This window comes from Macaca nemestrina, chromosome 2 (genome assembly GCF_043159975.1).
Source record: "Macaca nemestrina isolate mMacNem1 chromosome 2, mMacNem.hap1, whole genome shotgun sequence".
NCBI classification, from domain to species: Eukaryota; Metazoa; Chordata; class Mammalia; order Primates; family Cercopithecidae; genus Macaca; species Macaca nemestrina.
Window position 1 is genome coordinate 30,437,533 of NC_092126.1, and position 19,570 is coordinate 30,457,102.

The 19,570-nt window shown below is 34.9% G+C and overlaps 1 protein-coding gene across 1 annotated transcript in view; it reads left to right on the forward strand.

Annotated features, from left to right (window-relative positions):
• The window catches only part of LOC105465802 (TBC1 domain family member 5), a 570,286-nt gene that overhangs the window by 86,201 nt on the left and 464,515 nt on the right, over nucleotides 1-19,570 (forward strand). Inside the window, exon 2 of the mRNA XM_011714415.3 lies at nucleotides 19,094-19,158. The gene's annotated coding sequence lies outside the window, so the exon portion shown is untranslated. The remainder of the gene's footprint in view (nucleotides 1-19,093; nucleotides 19,159-19,570) is intronic.

The following is a 19,570-nucleotide window of genomic DNA, read 5'->3' on the forward strand; positions in this document are numbered from 1 at the left end:
GTGTCCATGTGTTTTCATTGTTCAACTCCCACTTATGAGTGAGAACATGTAGTGTTTGGTTTTCTGTTCATGTGTTAGTTTGCTGAGAATGATGGTTTCCAGCTTCATCCATGTCCCTACAAAGGACATAAACTCACCCTTTTTGTGGCTGCATAGTATTCCATGGTGTATAGGTGCCACATTTTCTTTATGCAGTCTATTATTGATGGACATTTGGGTTGGTTCCAAGTCTTTGCTATTGTGAACAGTGCTGCAGTAAACATACGTGTGCATGTGTCTCTATAGTAGAATGGTTTATAATCCTTTGGGTATATAGCTAGTAATGGGATTGCTGGGTCAAATGGTATTTCTAGTTCTAGATGCTTGAGGAATCACCACACTGTCTTCCACAATGGTTGAACTAATTTACACTCCCACCAACAGTGTAAAAGTGTTCCTGTTTCTCCACATCCTCTCCAGCATCTGTTGTTTCCTGACTTTTTAATGATCACCATTCTAACTGGCATGAGATGGTATCTCATTGTGGTTTTGATTTGCATTTCTCTAATGACTAGTGATGAGCACTTTTTTATATGTTTGTTGGCTGCATAAATGTCTTATTTTGAATGCATTATTTTTATTTTTTAACTTTTATTTTAGGTTTGGAGGTACAGGCAGGTTTGTTACATAGGTAAACATGTGTCACAGTTGTATGTTGTACATATTATTTCATCACCCAGGTATTAAGCCCAGTACCCAATAGTTACCTTTTCTGCTCCTCTCCCTCCTGTCAACCTCTCTGCTCAAGTAGAGCCCCGTGTCTGTTGTTTCCTTCTTTGTGTTCGTAAGTTCTTATCATTTAGCCCCACTTATAAGAACATGGGGTATTTGGTTTTCTGTTGTGTGTTAATTTGCTAAGGATAATAGCCTCCACCTTCATCCATGGTCCCACAAAAGACATAATCTCATTCTTTTTTTATGGCTGCTTAGTATTCCATGGTGTATATGTGCCATATTTGCTTTATCTAATCTGTCATTGATGGGCATTTAGGTTGATTCCATGTCTTTGCTATTGTGAATAGTGCTGCAGTGAACATTCATATGCCTATGTCTTTATGGTAGAATGATTTATATTCCTCTGGGTATATACCCAGTAATGGGATTGCTGGATTGAATGGTAGTTCTGCTTTTTGCTCTGTGAGGAATCACGATACTGCTTTCCATGATGGTTGCACTAACGTACATTCCCACCAACAGTGTATAAGTGTCCTATTTTCTTTGGAAGGTTGCCAGCATTTGTTATTTTTTGACTTTTTAATGTTAGCCATTTGACTGGTGTGAGGTTGTATCTCATTGTGGTTTTGATCTGCATTTCTCTAATGATCAGTGATAACTGAGCTTTTTTTTCATATACTTGTTGGCGGCATGTATGTCTTCTTTTGAGAGGTGTCTGTTCATGTTTTTTGACCACCTTTCAATGTGTTGTTTGTTTCTCTCTTGTAAATTAGTTTAAGTTCTTTATAGATCTTGGATATTAGACCTTTGTCAGATGCATAGTTTGCAAAAATTTTCTTCCATTCTATATGTTGCCTGTTTACTCTGTTAATAATTTGTTTTGCTGTGCAGAAGCTTAATTAGATCCCACTTGTCAATTTTTGCTTTTGTTACAGTTGCTTTTGGTGTCTTTGTCATGAAATCTTTTCCCGTGCCTGTGTCCTGAATGGTACTGCCTTGGTTGTCTTTTAAGATTTTTATAGTTTGGGGTTTTACATTTTAAGTCTTTAATCCACCTTGAGTTGAGTTTTTTGTATGGTGTAAGGAAGGGGTCCAGATTCAATCATCTACATATGGTTAGTTATCCCAGCACCAATTATTGAATAGAGTCTTTTACCCATTGCTTGTTTTTATCAGCTTTTTTGAAGATCAGTTGGTCATAGATGTGCGGCCCTATTTCTTGGCTCTCTATTCTGTTCCATTGGTCTGTGTGCCTGTATTTGTACCTGTACCGTGCTGTTTTGGTTACTGTTGCCTTGTACAGTTTGAAGTTGGGTAATGAGATGCCTCCAGCATTGTTCTTTTTGCTTAGGATTGCCTTGGCTATTTGGGCTCTTTTTTAGTTTCATATGAATTTTAAAATAGTTTTTTTCTATTCTGTAAAGAATGTTGTTGGTAGTTTGATAGAAATAGCATTGAATCTGTATGTCCTACTCCATTTCAAGCCACCATTGTCACCTGGACTTTGCAGAATCCTCTTAGTTATCTCCCTTTGGACTAGCTTCCTTACTCCACAGATCTGTTCTTTACCTAGGATCAAAGTCATTCTTTTGTAATGGATATCAGATCAGGCTACTAAGAAGTTCCACTGTTGTCCTGTTTTTGCTTATTATTTTTTAAAAGTTTACGATGTGCTTAAGACAGTATATCATTTGACTCCCCTAAAACCTCATCTGTACTAATTCTCCTCCTTCCCCCTACTGCAGTCACAGTGGCTCAGTGATAGTTTTTCAGTACTGCAAGTCTGCTCCATGTCAGGGCCTTTGCACTTGCTCTTCCGTTTGGAAAACCCTTCTCTCAGTTATCCACAGAAATTTTTCCCGCACTATCTGTTAGTCTTTTCTTAAGTGTCACCTTGTCAGGGAGGTCTTCTCTGAGCACCTTATATAAAATCATAATCTTGTTCCTTTCCCTGCACCAACTTCCCTTATTCCCTTTAGCTTGCTTTACTTTTCTCTGAAGCACTTAATCATTTCTGAGTTCGTGTATATTTATTTTTGTTTGTTTATCAGCTCTTTAACCACTCCCTTTAGAATATAGGCTTGTAAGCTTCATGAAGGTAGGAACTTTGCTTTGTTTTCTGTGGTTTATCTACCTTCTGGAACTATACTTGGCACATGATGGATACTCACTGTGTTTATGTGTTAAATGAATGAATGATTAAATAAGGGGAAGAGAGTTATAAACAGATGTGAAAAGCATTGGTGTGTTTCAGAACTTGAAAATATTTGCCTGTTTATTTGAGATGGGAGCAGTGAGCGATGGTCTTTTTCTTTCTCTTTAGTTTTGGAGTCCAGAACATGTAAAGTTTTTTCACCCATTATAAGGAAGTTAGACAAAATAACTGCATGTTCTACTTATAATTGGGAGCTAAGCAGTGGGTATGTATGCATGGACATAAAGATGGAAATAAGGGACACTGGGGACTCAAAAAGTGGGAAGGGTTAGAACAGGGAAGGGTTGAGAAATTACCTATTGGATACAGTGTTCACTATTTGGGTGATGAGTACACTAAAAGCCCAAACCTGCACATTTACCCCGAATCTAAAATTTAAAAAAAAAAAAAAGAAATCAGACTCTGTCCTGAGAGAGCACGGATACTGCTAACTGTAATCCACTGAAAATGTGGTCAGATTAGCATTTTAGAAAGAGTCTGCTTGCTAAGGGTGAATGAACCGCAGAGAAGCAAGGACATGGGGATTATTTCGTAAACAGTAGTCCAGGGGCATGATGATGATTGCCTGAACAAGATTATTGATGTAAAAATGGAAAGATCGACAGATTAAAGAGATATATAGTATTTAGGGAGCAGGCCTCAGTAATTGAAAGAGGAACAAGAATGATGCATAGGAATCTGCCATGACAAAACTGGTGGATGGGATGCTATTCAGAGATAAGTAGTGGGCTTGATGGTATGGGGTTATGGTAGAAAATTGAGTCCAAATTCAGTTTATGGTGCTGTTTAGTTTTTTAGGGATGCCATAACAAAGAACCAAAAACTGAGGGGCTAAAAACAGAAGAAATTTATTGTTTCAGTTCTAGAGACTAGAAGTCCAAAAATCAAAGAGTAGGCTAAACGCTCTAGGGGAGAATCGTTTCTGCTTTTCCCAGCTACTGTTGTTTGCTGGCAGTCTTTGGCTTGTGGATGTATTATGTTACTTCAGGCACCTGGCCATCTTCTTTCTGTATGTCTTCACATCATCTTCCCTCTGTCCGCATCCAAATTTACCCTTCTTATAAAGACACCAGTCATACTGGGTTTGGGCCCATCCTCATGACTTCGGTTTAATTTGATTACTTCTGTAAAGACCCTGTTTTCGAATAAGGTCCCATTCTGTGTGTGGCACTAGGGATTAGGACATTGATACATCTTTCATTGATAGATGACAGAATTTTAAGGAGAAATGAATAGGATTTGATGCTTTGAATCAGTATAGAGTAGGAGATTGGGAAGGGGAAAGAGCAAAGGTAAATCTTGAGTTGTCATGTTTTCCTGAGAGAATGCTGGTGCTACTAGAGAAAGAGAAAAGTAAGGGGGAAGGGGAAAGAGTTTTGTGACAAGGTGAGGGTGTTGGGAAATAAGTTTCATTGTAAGCATGCTGAATTTGGAGTTGTAGTTGGTAGTAGAATTGGTTCATGATCTAGTCATAATTCAAGAAAAGAGATTTGTACCTAGATTATAGCTTTGCTATGATAACGTTTAGGTTCAGTGAGGGAGAGGATACAAAAAGGAGACCTAAGCCTAGAAAGGAAACTAAAGAGAGAGTGTTACTTTATTAAAATGGATGCTTTCATCCATTGTAGAAAAAAAAAAGTTTCATGAACAGATCTATTCCTTTACTCTAAATGTCAGTTCTAGTAATGTCTGGATAGTGGATTTAGTTGCCGAAGTGGTCGCTGCATGAACAGAAGTAAGTTACCAGTTCCTGACAGCTGCGAGTCAGCCTCTGGGCATCTTGCTAAATTTTCAAATATAATTATACAGTAGACTTCCTTTAACAAATTCTGTGTTCCCAGCTATAATTATAACTGCTTTTCTTGCCTATAGCCTATTCTTTGTCTTACTACTCTCCTCTGTATCTCCCCCTGCTGGTTAGACTTTTCCTCTGGTCATTTGGGATCTGAGAAAATAGGAAGCTGTTTTTCCTAAGCATTGCATAACCAATTTCCTTCTTCCCACTCTACCCTAATAGACATTTCAGTAATAAGCAATGTTTTAAAGCATAGGCTAGCAGTATTCTATATTATATTTATATTTATCTTCAGAGAATATGCAGATACAAATTAGGTACCTTGTAAGCCTTCTGTGCAACTGTCAGAAAATGACTACCACAACTTCCACAGTGACCCTATTTAATAGTTAAGTAAAATCTTAAATAAAGTCTTGCTCATGGCCATGCTTTAGACCAAGAGTGTTTTGTTTTGTTTTGAATAAATTAAAATTTTCAACCAAAAATGAAGTCATCAGAAATCCTACAACCATAATCTTGCACTAGTTTCCAGGACTCATCATGACAGTAATTTGTAAGATCAGAATTATGAGTGGGATTTCCTGTTTTCTCATGTATTTTTATCTCCCAAATATCCATTATGAAAATAAATCACTTTTAAAAATGACTTGATGTCCTTTACAAAAATATTGTAGTTTTTGGATGATAAAGTTTAGGAATATATTTCCACATCACTTAGATTAGATTCTGAGTCATTTTAATGTCTTCCTTAAGAAGTAATTAAAATGTGTAGTTTTTTGAATGTGCAGAAGGAAATTTCAACTTTTGTAGCTTGCAGTGGAAGTAGTCCAGAAGAAATTATGGATTGATGTCAGTACTTACTCATTAATATTTGTTATGTGCCAGGCACTGTGCTAGTTGCTAGTTTACTGAGATTTTAGTTTGAAGGATGAGATTAAATTAAATAGGTTTTACTTATAATAGTTGAAATATACTTGGGAATAAATAGTGTATCAAGATTGCCTATTAAAATAATTCTGTGTATTCTGGGTGATGTTCAGTACTAAGAAGTAGGACTTCTCTTACGTAGTAATTGGTTGACATTCTTTGACCTCAGTGTAAGACTGAAGTATTTAATCAACGAACACGGAGAATAAAATTATGATAAATAAACCACTTTCTTTAAACCTTTAGAAATAAACTTGAAGTCTTTTGGCATTAGATTGATGGGCTTTCCTTTTGTGAAAGAGTAAGTGAATAATTTAAGCTTATAATTCATGTTTGCAGGTCCTCATCCTGTCAGAGGAATAATAGTCTTGAAAATTGGAGCTCTGGAATTCACCATTCTGAGAGATCTCTCCTTGCTGGTATAATTTTATGCTTATGTGGCAAGGTTTCAGGTTGAGGAATGAGATCAGATTTGCAGGGGCAGAATATTTGCTATCCTCGTTGTTTTGGTTCCCGAGGAATGCTTACCCCTTAGCCTCAAATATGCTGTGGTATTAGCTACTTTAAAATAGATTGCTCAAGACTCTTTATTTGGAAAACCTTAAATATGCATCGTGATGCATTACTTGCAATAAAAAATGAGGCTACAATTATATAAAACAAAACAGTACAGCTGCTGACAGATGTCATTAGCGACTTACTCAAACACAGATCCTTCAAAAAGGAACTGCTAGACATCAGATTCAGGGAGTTAAGGTCATTATGACTGAAGATGAAATACTGTTGTCCACTACATTTATTGTTGTTGGCTTTTTGCATTTAACTTTTGGATAATTTTTTGGAGACCTTGACATTTGATACAGTTTAAAAACCATTCTTTTAAATTACAATTAATAAATGTATAAGGAATGAGGAAAATAGAAAAGCACCATGAGGCAAACACCACAGTAATAATTGTTGCAGGCAAGACTCATTAATGGATAGCAAAAGTAAGGGTGAGCATTTAAGGAGAAATAGAATATTTGCATAGGTCTAAAAAGTATATTCCTAAGATGTTTAATAATTACAAAGAGAAAAATAGTAACTTTATGGAGGAGACAGCTGATGGACACTAAGTGATCAAGGTTAGTATCAACAGTAATAAGATATATTAACATCTGATATAATACGATACACCAAAGAGGGCACAACATCACTTATATGATATTTTTGCCAAAAATATATAACCTCAGTTTCATCATGAGAAGACATTAGACAAACTCAAATTGAGACACATTCTACAAAATAATGGACTAGCACTCTTAATATTATAGTCACGAAAGAGAAGGAATTCCCACAGATTGGGGGAGACTAAGGACACATGACAACTAAAGGTAATGTGGGATCCTGGATAGGATTCTGGAATAGAAAAACGTCATTAGTGGCGTAACTGACGAAATTTGAGTAAGACCCACAGTTTAGTTAATAGTTTTAACCAATATTAATTTTATGATTTTAATAACTGTAGTATAGTTATGTATGATGTTTTCATTAGAAAAACCTAATTGAAGGTTATGTGGGAATTCTGTGCTATTTTGGCAACCTTTCTGTAAATATAAAATTATTTCAAAATAAAAAGTTAATAACGTCCCTTCTGGAAATTTGATGTAGTACATTCATACTTACCCTGCGAGACTATGAAAGGGCTCTTCTATTATAATGAAGTGTCTTAGTTTTAGTAATGAAATGTCTTTTGGTTTTATCTTGGGCAGAGTTTCAGGATAGACTCAGCACTTGTTGCTGACCACAATTTGTTATCTCAGTTCTCCTAATCATCTTCTTATAACAATTGTAGAGATACTTGAGTTGTGTAATTTCTAAAGAGATGTTAATTGGCCTCTGCTCTAGGAAGTTGACCAGTACGTGGAAGAATTTGAAGATTAGAAATACGATAGATTACCTTCAAATCGAAAGTGTGTAGATAGGAGGTATCGGGGGGGGGGGGCGGGTATTTGGATTCTAGATCTGATGGATACTACCAGCTCTGTGATCTTGAGCAAATCAATTTGTCTTTCTCAATCTCCTTTCTCATCTATAAAATATCAATGGTAGGAATAACTCTACCTTATATGGTTTGTAAAGATCACATCAACTAAACATGATAATATATATGGCCATATAACTGCAGATTGCTTCCGCTTCAGTCCACTGTGAATGGTGCCTCCTGGAGGTATGCCAAGTACTGTGCCGAGAACAAAATGGTCACCCTCAGTTAATTGGCTCTGATTAAATGAGAAAATACTTTTGGAAGGATATTGTGAGTTGAAATACTAGAAAAATAAAAGTATAAAAAATTTTAAATGTTACAACATTGTTAACCAAATTGGTGTAGTTTTATAGGATTTTCATAGCACAAACCCAAAACCTATACAAGCTAACCCATTTAGGTCTTACTCAATAATTAATAATAATTATTTTTTGAATCAATAAAGGAGCAGTACTATATAATACTATTTGTAAGCAACAGATCTGGGGCTATTTTAAACCATTTCATTTTATTCTTTTTTGTGTAGGGGAAAAAAGTCATTAGTCTGCATTTATAATCGGGACTAGCTTCCTGTAAAATTATTTAACTTTTTATTTATAGAATTTGAAATTTACAATTCTAAATACAGCAATAGTAAGGCACTGCATTTTTGCAGGAAACAAAAAGCACAATTAACATAAAGTTAGAACCAGCCACAAATAAAATATTTCAGCAAACTGTAAGAAAAAAAATGCTCTGGGAAGCAAATGCCAAGAAATGTTACATAGGTGGCCTTATTACATTGGAAAGAAAAGAATATAGAAGATTAGTAGCAGTAATAGGAGGAGGAGGAATAGGAGGAGGAAGGTACGTAGCAAATGATAGTGAATAAACTCTAAGTGTTAGTTACTTTTCTAAGCACTTTATGCAGATCGTATTATTTAATCTTCCCAATACCTTATGAGTTAGTTGCCTGCTTTATATATGACATAGCTGAGGCTCAGAGAGGTTAAGTGATTTTTTTCCCCCCCACAAAATCTTGGAGCCAAGATTCAAAGGCAGGATGTTTGGCTCTAGAACTCATACTGTTAACCAGTATGCACACTCCCTCCATGAAACCAATAGCCACCATCTATTGATGTACAGAATGTAGTTTGTGTATTTTTTTTTGTGTGTATAATTTTGTTAATGGTACTGTGGGGTTTTCTGGATCAAGGGCACGATTTAAGTAAGTAATGGGCTAATTCATAGGACCCGTGGTGTCCTAATAAATCAAAACCCACTCAAGAATACCTCAGCAGTAAGCACATTAACTGTCTTCCTAGATGGATTATTTTAAAAATCTCCATATCTGCATAAAGTGTATTACATACGATAATTTCACTTAATTGTTCTAACTTTTAATAACTGTCAAGACAAGTAGTAGATGAAAGGAAAGCAAAAAAATGGTAAAGTGTGGGTGTAGAATTACATCACTTTTTTTTTTTTTTAAGGCAGAGATTGATTTAGAATTTTTGTATTTCCTGGAAGAATACCTTGTGGCTAGTAGGAATGTTTGATTGCTTTAATAGATTCTCACATAGTAGGGCCTAATATCTAGCTGATTGAATTAGTATTATTCTAGGTATAGAAATAAACTCCATAGTTTGTTCTTTATGAAAATATTTTATTTCAAGATATTTCTTTTCTGCTTGACAAAAGGGCATTGCATCTTTAAAAGAGACTTGTGATGTTTTGTTTCATTTTTTTCTAGCTTGGACTGTGGCAGAATCAAATGAGTAGTAGTCTTTGATGACTAACACTTGTTCATTTTTTCCCACTGCAAAAATCTTTAAAAAAGGTATAATGACAAAATTAGTTTATTCTTAGACATTATGTTTTATTTTTCTTTGTCTTCTTTTATAATGTTCTTTTTTATAACATTATCCTTCTCAGCCCTAAAACCTAACTTTCACATTCTAAAAGAATTCTTCTTTTAAGAGGAAATTGATATTTGGGGTCGAAGGATTTGGCCAAATCTGAGATTTCCTATCATAATTAAAATAAATCTTGGAAGCAGTTTTTATTAGTTACTTTAATTCAGATAAGCTAATTCAGGCTTATTTTCTCTTAAATTGATTAAAAAAAAAATAAAAAGAGATTATCTCCTTTAGCTGCACCAAATGGCACCTGATTTAATAACAATGTTCTAACTTTATGAAGTTAAAGGGAGTCAGGAGACACGTTTGTGGAAATGTGGAGTTTGGTATTTATTGTTATACTGGTGGACTCAACCCCCACACCTTGCATCCTCTGTATTATATTTCTCTGTGGTTATCTCACCTTTGTCTTTTCTCTGTAGAGGTGAGGGGGTCTGTTTGTATAACTGTGCTCTCAGCTAAGTATAAAGTGGGCTAGAGCAGGGATGGCAAATACGTGAGCTCACGTGCATTCCCTCTCCTATGCTTGTTATGACATCAGGTCATGGCATACTTTCTTGCTTAGCCATAGGGCATCTTCATAATTTTCCCATCTTTAGAGAGCCAGAAGTTTCAGTGTGAGTGAAACCTATTTGCTATTCCTGGAGTAGAGAGGTTGGGATGATTACCAGAAGTTTTGTACCTGTTTTTCCTTCATGTCCAGGATTTGATGTAGTCCAAGAGTAAGAGATCTTACTTTCTTAGGTTGATGTGTTCTAGCAGTTTAGTGACCTTCAGAGCGTACTCAGACACACTTGAATTTATTGTGACAAAATTGATCCCCCCAACCCCCTTTTCTGAAATACTTGGTTAGGAAACCTTTAGATATCACCATAGTTTATTTTTTGACAGCTGTCCTATAAATTTACACTCAAAAAGTTATTCTTGGTGAGGGATGGGGGATAGGTTGTGTCTTGCAAAAGGTATAATTCACCTTTTCAAGCGTACAATTCATAGTTTTTGTTTTTGTTTTTTTTTTAACTAACCAAATTGTGTGGTTGTCACCATGACACTCAGCTGTAGAACATTTTCATTACTCCACTATGATTTCTTACGTACATTAACTCTTAATCCCCATTCCCCCAATTCAAGGCAACAATTTATTTATTTTTTAGTCTTTATAGCTTTGCCTTTTCTGGATAGTTGATATAAATGGAATAATATAATACTTGGTCTATGGTGCCTGACTTTGTCCAGAACATAATGTTTTTGAAGTTTGTTTTGTAGCATGTATCCATAATTTCTTCCTTTTTATTGGTGAATATTACTACATTGCTAGTATGTCTTGTTAATACATTGATCATCTGTCAATCCATTTCATGGACATTTATGTTGTTTGCAGCTTTTGGCTATTATGAATAAATCTACTAAGAACATTCGTGCTCAAGTCTTTGTGTGAATATTTCTTTTCATTTCCCTTGGGTAGATACCCAAGAGTGGGGTTGGTATGTCATATGATAAATTTCTGTTTAACTTTTTAAGAAACTGCTAAACTGTTTTCTAAAGTGGCTATACTCTTACACACTCCCATTAACAATGTATGAGGATCCCCATTTTTACATCCTTGTCGGTATTTATTATTGTCTGTATTTTTTATTATATGTATCTTTTTATAACTTAAAATTTTATCTCAATATTGTTTTTAAGATTTATCCATGTTGATACATGTAGCTCTTACTCACTGCTATGAAATGTTCATTGTATGAATATGTAGTGAAAATCCAGCCATAATATGAAAAATGGCTTCAAATTCAGTTGTATAAAATATAGAGTTGTATTATTGTGTTGTTATTGAAAAACAGTACTTTTAGTTATCTGTACTGTTGCAAAAGTTACAAAAGTGAAAATGATGAAATTTATACTTGATATTACTGCTGAGACAGTCTGAATTAGTCACAGGGCAGTTTTTTCCTAAGTCAATCCCATTTGCTTCCACAGAAAATAAGAATTTTAGGCTGGGCGCGGTGGCTGACACCTGTAATCCCAGCACTTCTGGGAGGCTGAGGCGGGCGGATCATGAGGTCAGGAGATGGAGACCATCCTGGCTAACACGGTGAAACCCTGTCTCTACTAAAAACTTCAGAAAAAAATTAGCCGGGCGCGGTGGTGGGCGCCTGTTGTCCCAGCTACTCGGGAGGCTGAGGCAGGAGAATGGCGTGAACCCGGGAGACGGAGCTTGCAGTGAGCGGAGATCAGGCCACTGCACTCCAGCCTGGGAGACAGAGCGAGACTCCATCTCAAAAAAAAAAAAAAAAAAGATTTTAACTTTATCTGAGAAATGTGCAGTGAAACTACAGACACAGAAGCCAGTCACAAAAGACCATATACTAGATGATTCTTTTCATATGAAATGGCTACAGTAGACCAATTTATGGAGAAAAAAAGCAGTTTTGGGGTTGCCAGGGCAAGGGGGATTGGCGGGAGATGAGTGACTGTTTAATGGGTATGGGGCAATTTTTGGAATTGAGTAATAAAAATGTTCTAAAATTGACTGTGGTTACCCTTACACAACTCTGTATATACTATAATCAATTGAATTGTACACTTCAAGTGGATGAATTGTATGGCATATTCATGTTTCAATATAGCTGTTAAAAAATAAGATGCATGAGTCTTTGTAGAACATGTCAATAGTATTAAAAAAAAAAAGAAGAAAGTAAAAAGTACTTCACATCACAGGTGTTCCTTTGTCAATAATTGTGGCATTATGGCATCCTTTTAAATGACTACTTAATAAACTTCATTGAGTAGATGTACTATAATTTGCTTAATTTCTTAATAGTAACCATTTAGATTGTTTCCAATAAGTAATGTTGTAAGTGGGATCATTGTATATAAATTTTTGTGCACTTGTCTTTTCAGTATAAGTTTTACAAGTGAAATTGTTGGGTCAAAGATTAAGTGCATTTAACATTTTGAATCATATTTCTAAATTACCACTCAGTGAGATGCTCCAGTTTGCCTTTCGCCAGTGGTACATGATAACATATGAATGACCATGCTCTTGCCACTGCTGGATATTGTCCGTGTTTTTTGTCTTCATCAATTGGGAGGAAATTAACTTATTTTTATTTGCATTTCTTTGTGCAACTTGTTATATATCCCTTAAAAACTTGTTTTTGTTAATTTCTTGTCCTTTTTTTCTGTTGAGGTAATGATCTATCTTTGTATTAGTGTGTAGAAAGTCTTTTTATATTAAGAATATTTGGCTGAGCGTGGTGGCTCACACCTGTAATCCCAGCACTTTGGGAGGCCGAGGCGGATGAATCACCAGGTCCAGATCGAGACCATCCTGGCTAGCACAGTGAAACCCCGTCTCTACTAGAAATACAAAAAAAAAAAAAAAAAAAAAAAAAAAAAAAATGAGCTGGGTGTGGTGGCGGGTGCCTGTAGTTCCAGCTACTCGGGAGGCTGAGGCAGGAGAATGGCATGAACCGGGGAGGCAGAGCTTGCAGTGAGTCAAGGTCGCACCACTGCCCTCCAGCCTGGACAACAGAGTGAGACTCTGTCTCAAAAAACAACAACAACAAAAAAGAATATCTACTTTGGGTCTGCTATATTAGAGAAAAATATTTTTCCACTTTGTCTATATTTCATATTTATTTATGGTGATTTTTTTCCCATTGCACAAACGTTTTAAAGTTTTGCATAGTCATATTTGTTACTTTAAAACATCCTTAGAAATTCGGCTACATTCCAAGGTTATACAAATATTCTTTTATATAAGTTTTAAAATTATCTTGGGGCCAGGCGCCATTGCTCACGCCTGTAACCCCAGCACTTTGGGAGGCCGAGGTGGGCAGATCACGAGGTCAGGAGATTGAGATCATCCTGGCTAACAGGGCGAAACGTCTCTACTAAAAAAAAAAAAATACAAAAAATGTGAAGAAGAGGAATTAAGACAGCCTTTTTTCCTCCCTCTACCTTTTAGACTTTATTTTATACTAAAGAATTAACTGGGCATTACATTTATTTAAACAGCTGTTACAGAAACAATTTTACTAGCACGGCTGCCTTTTAATAAAGTATTTGAATGTTTTCATTTTACTTTTTTGAAATTTTTTGTTTATTAGATTATACTACATTAATCAAAGACAATAATTATGTATTTTTTATGTATCTAGTGGCTAAATTACCATTTATGTCTATTCTTCAACCTAAATTTGTAGTCTGGAATTTCCCCAAAGCACAGAATATAATTTATATTCAAATGGATTAACTTGTTCTTTGGACAGCCTAAAAAAAAAGACCAATTTATGATTTTCTATTCTATATTTTATTTTAATAAGCTAAATCAATATTTGATACTTGCTAATTTATACACACTTGTGTCCTTAATTTAATAAGCCATCTGCATTTAGATTTAGTAATACATAAGATAAAACCAATGCTACATACCTCTAAAGTTAATTTCTTTCTTTTCAGTTTACAGTGCCAGTTTTACACTCCATGTGCCGTCAGTGAAAATGTAGGCGGCAGACACACCACATATTTATTGTCACTGAGTTCACCATATCATACAGGAAAAGTACATTAATATGCCATAGAGAAAATCTAACACACATAAACAACCACTTAGCATTTTTAAGAACATATCTGACTTATTGGTTAGCTTAAATATCTTTTGGTAGAGTTAGACACCCACGTACAGTGAGTACATTCATATAAGTTATCAGAACAATTCCTTGTGCTGGTGAATGAACATCTCTCTTCTTCATGTATGATGGTAAAGATTATACATTATAAAGCTTTAACCTTTCCATTGGAATTCTAAATCTTGATACAATTCAGCCATTCCCAGGGTTCTTCAGATAAAGTTACACTCTGGAAAACGTTTTTCTAAAGTCTTAGTTTACATTTACATTTCTATTTCATGCTGGGTCTCTTTTCTTGAAGTTTCTGTTGTTATTTTCTATTTTAGGCCCATGGTGAAGTAGGGGGAGGGAGTGGGGCTTTTCCTGATTTCTTTTTTCCCTGTGAATTCTATATTCTACTGTAGGCTGTACCATGCAAAAAATTGTGTGTATGTGTGTTAGTTTTTTTCCCCCGAGACAGAGTTTCACTCTTGTTGCCCAGGCTGGAATGCGGTGGCGTGATCTCGGCTTCACTGCAGCCTCCACCTCCTGGGTTCTAGCAGTTCCCCTGCCTGGCCTCCCAAGTAGCTGGGATTACAGGCATCTGCCACCACGCCTGGCTGATTTTTTGTATTTTTAGTAGAGAAGGGGTTTCGCCATGTTGGCCAGGCTGGTCTGAAACTCCTGGTCTCAGGTAATCCACCCTCCTCAGCCTCCCAAAGTGCTGGGATTACAGGCGTGAGCCACCGTGCCTGGCTGAGTATGTGTATTTTTAAAAATAGGTACAATACTTGTTAGACTTTTTTCTCATTGTAATATTTTATAGCATTTAAGAAATATAAAAATATAGTGTATAGTTTATATGGATACTGGTCTAAACTTGAGAGAGTAGTAATAAGAGCTAATGCAGATGCGAAAAAATACGAAAGTGAATATAATTGATATATAAAGCATAAAAAGCACATGAAAGTGTTTTTCTTTTAATCTTGTATGGACATTTACTTTGCATGTAATATGGAATCAGGACTTTCTAAAAGGAAAATGTTCTAGCATTTTCTTTTAGTGAAACAAAACAATAAGAAATTATATGTTTAAAAGTTTTTTAGTTTCCTCAGATACTTAGTTTTTGTCTCTCGTTTATATCCTAACATAGCCTCTCTCTCGAAAAAAACACCCCAGAATATAAAAAGTTATTCTTCCTTGCAGTACATTCTAAGACCCTGTTTGTTTAACAATGTTGGGTAAAGTTTTTGCAAGTACTCTCTTTATGGGCCTGTATTCTCTTTTTTTGAGTTATTCCTTCCGGACTGGAACTATCTTAGTCATTCCATTTTATTTGACTTTAGTTAATTTCCTCAGGTGTATTTTATAGATTTTGTTAGTGTAGTATAATTTTCAGCCTCTGCCCTTTATTCTTCCCTTCTTTTCAAGATTTTAAACTACTACATATTCACAGAGAACTCTAAAATATATAGCTCTACATTTGATCTCATTTTTATGTTTCCATCTCTCTGTCCCCTCACAGTGAATATCTGGAACCGGAAGCATCGTCTTGCCACTGACTTGTTCGCTCCAGTCAGATCCAGCCATTCTTTCTTCCCTCCTGTTATCCTTTAGGCTCTTTATCTTAGATCTAAGAATTTCTTGTCTTGTTCTCTCTTACCCATTATATCTCATTAGTCAATGTATTGTCTTAGTAGTTTTTGCTCCTGCTAGTTCTATAGCATTCTCAAAAGCCTAGATGACTCTTCTGCAGCCTTATTCCTGGAATACTTTAGAAGTCTCTTAATTTGTATCCCTGCTATCCTCAAATCTGTCCTGTGCATTGCTGTCAGATTAATCTTCCTAAAGCATTGCTTTTACCCAGACAATCTCCTGCTTAGGAACCTTCATTGGCCCCACTTTGCCTAGAGATTGAAACTTTCCAGCCTGGTATTTGAGGTTCTCTCGTAAATTTGTCCTAGTTTTTTCCTCCACTGGCCAGTAACAAAAATGCTTTCATTTTTGTCAGGATGGTCCCAACATACTGAGAATATTTTTACATTGGCATATCCTTTTCATTTCTCAGTGTTTTATGTCTTTTCTGCATTTTACTCTATGATGTCCTTTCTACTTTTTTTTTTGGCCACTAAATCTTAACGTACTTTTTTCCAACTTTCAGCTCTTGTCTTGCCCCCTCTGTGAAGTCTTTCTGCAGTGGTTCTACTGTGATTTCACCATCATCTGAATTCCTGTTTTGCTTTGTTGCTACTCACAAAGCACTTCCTGTTCAGTATTTTGTACTATTACTTGCTTTTGTGTTTTACTTGGGTCTAGGTCCTATGTTGCTGACTGGATTTTAAGTGTTAGGAAAGCAGGGACCATGTTATATTTCTTTGAATCTCTCTTAGCCAAGTACAGTTCATTACAAATGCCCACTTATTTTTTCCCATAAATCTTAATTGGTTTCCTACACTCAAGCACCATTGATTAAAAAGTTAAACAACAAAGGTATGGACTCAGCTTTCATGGACTTTATATTCTGGAAGAGAGAGAAAGATGCTCTACAGCTAATTTCATAATTACCTACTTAGTTACAGTTGAGGAATGTGGTTTGTCATTTTTTTTGATAATCAGAAAACCTAGAAAATTGCCTTCGTTTTTTCCCTCTGCTGTCATTGGTATTTATAATTTTTCTTACTTCACAAATAAATTTTGATAGGGTAAATTATTCTTGAAAGTGTAGGTTTTCAAATGGTCCAACTTAATTCTTCTAAATACACGTAATGCTGTATATCTGGGTAAATTCAGTAGACAACATAATGGAAAGAATGATTAATAGGTGCCTGACATTAAAATAATTATAGTGAATTTTATGTCATTTATGTGATATGTAAACTCATATGAAATAGTTAAAAGATAATGAAAATAATTCCAAAAGGAAGATTTTCTAAACTCAGTTAGGAATTTTTAGTTAATGTACTAAAGCTATCTTTTGTAGGAGAATAAGATTAGATTAAAGGTAGATATGTTGTTCTTAGATATGTTATTTTAGCTTCAGGTGTTTTTTTCTAGTGGCTTGAACAATGTCATATTTCATAGGCATGATTTTTTGAGGTTGTAATAACCATAGAAAGTTAATATTGAAAGAATGGCAAAATATGCAGTGAAACTAAAAATTGTTAAATATAAAAACATAATTTACATAAATGTTACAGTTAGGAACGTTATGAATGTAAATGTGCCTTCTCTGTTCTCAGTCTTGTAATGCCATTCTTTGTCCAGTTGGAGATGAAGAGTGATGTTGAGATGGGTGTTTAGCCTATTTTAACAGCTTTAAAAAAATTCAATATCGTTGATGTAAATATGAGAAGGGAAGAGAATATTTATCTCTATTAAGTGACATAAAAAACCATGGTAAGAATAACAGGTAGTGAGTATGCCTTAAATAGTAAAATCCCTGAAATCAGATGCTAATTATAAGCACAAGGACACTTGCTTCCTACATACTTAAATGTGTATTTTCTTTAGTCAAAGTGTAATTCAGAGTTCTTGAAGTGCTGAATATGGCCTTTGTTTTTTCATTTCCCTTTAGCATACATATTAAAAAAAAAAACAATAAGACACTTCCTGCTGGACTGTGATTTTGATGGATATAGGTGGACTATTAAACCAAATGCTATGAAGATAAATTCAAATGTTTGCTCTCAAAAGTAAAAATAAAGGATTGTCTTTATTGTGTGATTTCCCTGCTTCTTACTATTAAAAAACAAATGTTTAGTAGTAAAGGTAAAATTATTTAAACATATTTGAGCACATTTTACTTGCTTCCTGTGGTTTATCAAGGCCTTTAAGGCTTAGATTGTGAAAGGATGTATTAATACTGGTATTGAGTATATTTGTTTAGATTATTATGGACTTTAAATTTTATTTTAGATGTTCTCTCTGGCATCTTGTCATAAAAGTTATGTGTTGTTTTACTTTGTTAGCGGTTATAACATTTTTAAGTATCTGAGAAGAAAAACTTCCTCTGCATTTTGAACAGGGTCTTTCATTGGTGGTTTTGTAACATGTTCTTCAGTTGTTGAGAGGTGCATAGTACAGATACCCTGTTCTTAGAAAGTAATGGGCTTTTAAGTTGTAGAGTAGTAAGAAAAGTCTAATGGACTTAAACTATTTTAAAAACTTTGTTTTTAGAAAGAGAAGTATAAGAAAACCTTTTGTAATCTTGCTATTTTTTTGTTCTTAGGTATGCCTTTTATTTAGCTTTAGTAACTTGTAATTTAAGATCACAGTTATTAGGTGTATTTCTGCATTTTATATATCACTCCCAGATGCTACAGTATTAGTTTTTATCACTGCATATTTTATGAAATGTCAGCCTTCTGTTGGCTGTTCACAGAGCATTGTTAGTGATCAAAGACACAACATAAAGGAGAGGAATCTAAACAATTGGCTTATCTTTGTCCTTCGTTGTGACAAAAATACTCTAAAATTACTTAATTATAAAAAGTCAAATGAAGGCATCATGTAACATGCAAAGAAATGAGTATCTTTATGTTTTAGTGAAATAAAATCTCAGTGTTTAATATCAAGAAGCATAAAGAGAATTACTATCTAATTTTACAAAGTTTTCCTTGTTAAGGAATGAGGGCAATATGTCTTGTGTAATTTTGTAATACTTTGCTAAATGACAGTGCTGTGCCTAGGAAAAGCCACAAAGTGTTTGACATCGTAAGAGGTTACTCAGTATAAACCCTTAATTTTGTTACACAAATTACGTTCTAGAAAAGTGGTTATTAGCTTTTGTATGTACATTAAGTTGTATGTGAGTCAGTTTATTAAAATATTTTCTTGAATTGATCTACTTTGTATTTAAAAACTATTTCATAGATTTAAAGATCCTTTTTTTTTTCTTTATTTCAGTGATACCAATATCAAGATAAAAGTGTAGAATGGGAGAAAAATTCTCAAAGCCTGAAAGAAAATCTGTAAGAATAAAATTCTTGAATGATTTTGATCAGCTGTTGTGTATGCCCAACACAGCAGTTGGTTCAATCAATTTTATGTTTTAGGATGGTTTTATTAAAATGAGCTGCTGCTTTTAGTAAATCATTGAGAAAGATGCTGGCTTTATACATGTCTTTTTTGGTTGGGGGCAGGGCCTACAATTGCAGCATTGTAAGTCAGTAAAATTGGAGACAGTTCCTGGCTGCCATGAAAGTCAGTGTGTTTCTGTGTTGGTGTGGGCATTTGGAAATAGAGGTAGAACGAAGATTTAGATTAAAAATGATTTTAGATAATTGTACTGTTATGGCTCTCTGCAGGAAACTGCCATTTCTAGTAAAACGTAATCATCAGCAGATAATAGGGATTTAAGTGTATCTTCAGTTTTGTGTACAG